We start from the raw sequence: 2500 nt of genomic DNA, 5'->3' as shown, positions 1-2500 counted from the left end.
CCACCGTCTCGTCAGTAGTGCCGACCGGTCTGTGATCGACGAGGGGAGCCACACCAGGTCCGGCCCTGCTGCTTGGCGGCACCGCGTCGTCGGGAGCTCGCGACAGACGGAGGGTTTCGGTGTACTCTCCAGCCACGGGAAACGAAGCCGGTGATGCAGGCGCCGGTCTTTCGCTCCCAAATCGGCTGGGTTTACATCGTTGCTATCTAGTCACGCTCCCTTCAAACCCGACGGGGTACCTATTCCCCTCACCCGTCTGTGCGTATACAGCCTCTTTGCACTTGCGGGATGGGGGTGGTGGTTTAAAGACTCTCGAGTTGCCGCCCGTCGGTCTCCGAGCTCCGTGCAGTAGTGATCCCCAGCGAACTGCCAGCAGGGCGAACGAGCGATCCCGCTCTCGGTCGGGGCGCCTGGCGTCGATCGGTGGTCGGTGGCTTGCGGGCAAGCTGCGCTGTGAGTGTGGGAACGAGTATGACGAGCCGTTGCCGCGACTCCCAGTCCACCTCGGCGGTGGCTGGGCCGGGCGGGCGTCTGCTCGGGCGAGTGCCGCCCCCGCCTCCTCGCAGGAAGTCCGCTCGCCGACACGCCGCCACGTGCACGCGTCAGTGACGCTGCCGAACCGATGGCCGGTGCCCGTTCCCGCCTCTGCTTTTCCTAGGGCAAAGCTGCTGCACGCCTCGTGATACTAGGCGGGCGACATGGTGGCGGTGATCCTGCCTCCGTCGCTGCGGTGCGTTGGGGCACGCATCGCCTCTTGGGCGCCCTGTCCTCCTCCCCCCAATAGACGTATGTTTCTGCGGGCCGCACCAGGATGGTGCTCCCCATCGCTTCACGCCACCCTGCTCCGCCCGCACGCCGGCGTGCAGGTGGCTGTAGCTCAAGGTGGGGAGCGTATGTGCGGTCCGGGTCGCTTTCCTCTGGCGAGGGAGAGACCTAAAACAAACTCAGACAACTCTTGACGGTGGATCACTCGGCTCGTGCGTCGATGACGAACGCAGCTAGCTGCGAGAATTAATGTGAATTGCAGGACACATTGATCATCGACACTTTGAACGCACTTTGCGGCCCCGGGTTCTTCCCGGGGCCACGCCTGTCTGAGGGTCGTTTGGCAATCAATCGCACTCGCCTTGGCTGGCGAGAGCGCGGCTGGGGTGTCGCAGAGGACCCGTCCTCTTTGTCCCCCTAAGTTCAGACTCCGGAGCCCTCCGGCGTCGGAGCGCTTGGCCTTTCCCCCCCACCCTGCACATTCCGTTCGTCAGGCTCGACGCCATCCCCCCGCCGGGGAGCGCGGCCTGGCGTCCGTCTGTGTCGTGGCAGTGGGGCCAGCACGGCTGTCACCGGTCCCAGAATGGCTGTCGGTGGTTCACACTGTGTGTGTGTGCCAACCCTCCTGGTCTCTGGGACACGGAGCTGCCACGAAGTGTTGAGCCTCCAGTGGGGGGTCTGCCTAAGCTCTGCACGTCCGCATTGGGTCCGTCTCTCGGTTGGCTGGCAGTGGAAAGAGTGAAGGGAGCCGCGGAGGTCCGGTGCTGGTGCGCCGCCGGCCTGACCGTGGAGCTCGCCGGTTTGACACGCTGACCCGACTCGATGGTTGATCGATTGAGAGTGCTGGGAGCTGCAGGCCGCCCGCTGCTGCAGCCGCCCGTCTCGTGGTTCGTCCTCGGCCTTAAGTGGCCGGCGGGGCGTCTGATCCTGTCTCCCCTGCTGGCGCCGAGTGCCTGGCCGAGGGAGGAGGTTTTCGTCGAACGCTGTGACTTGGACGGTCGCACGCGCGTGGATCGCTGGCTCTTGGCTCTCCCGTTCAGTCCGCACGTTTTCCGCTCCGTCCTGCCACCGGTCTCGGGAGGTACGGAGGGGTTGGCGGGCGTGGTGTGTGCTCCGTCACCGTGCAGGCACACCTACCACGCCGTCGGCCGACCCCCGCACGGTCCTCCTGGCCATCGGGAGGACGGCGGAACGTCGGGCTGTCGGGGGCCAAGTCGCCAGAAGGCCACCGCTGTGTCTTCCGTACCCTGTCACCGTCGGCGTGCCTTCCTCAACTCGTCCGGCTCGGGGCCGCTGGGTTCAGGAGCGGCGTCGCCCGCCGGCCCCACTGAAGGCCGTGCCGTTCCGCGGCTGGCGATCGATGTGCGTGGCGTGCCTGCGCGACCGTTCGCCACTTGAGCCTCGGCACTCCTCTCTCCCTCTCTCTGACCGTCGGGCAGTCTCTGTCTGCTGGTGCCTCGCACGTCCCGGGCGGCGGGTCGTCACCCCCGCGACCGGGCCTCCGGCAAGGCAGGAATCAGGCTGACCCTTCCGCTCGAGTAAGCAGCCGGCACTTCCGAGTTTCGCCTCCCGCCGTGGACGGGGGAGGGTCTCCGGTCCCGTGGAATTGCGCCGAGCACGTCCCCGCGCGTGGACGCGGCGGCGCTGGAGGCGGCAGGGGCGGCCACTCGTCGACACCATCGCTGGCCAAGGGTGGTGAGCGACGTGCGGGTGGCTGGCTCTCTGACCGTCGCGG

At 67.2% G+C, this 2500-nt stretch overlaps 1 non-coding gene across 1 annotated transcript; it reads left to right on the top strand.

The window, feature by feature from the left end:
* Nucleotides 1-950: 950 nt before the first annotated feature.
* Nucleotides 951-1104, top strand: LOC140473190 (5.8S ribosomal RNA). Its single transcript, XR_011958158.1, has one exon. It is a non-coding gene; the product is annotated as a 5.8S ribosomal RNA (ribosomal RNA).
* Nucleotides 1105-2500: the final 1396 nt, after the last annotated feature.

The sequence above is a fragment of the Chiloscyllium punctatum genome, unplaced genomic scaffold (genome assembly GCF_047496795.1).
Source record: "Chiloscyllium punctatum isolate Juve2018m unplaced genomic scaffold, sChiPun1.3 scaffold_540, whole genome shotgun sequence".
In the NCBI taxonomy this organism is placed as follows: Eukaryota; Metazoa; Chordata; class Chondrichthyes; order Orectolobiformes; family Hemiscylliidae; genus Chiloscyllium; species Chiloscyllium punctatum.
The sequence above is the reverse complement of the archived record's forward strand: the minus strand, read 5'-3'. Positions and strand labels throughout refer to the sequence as shown.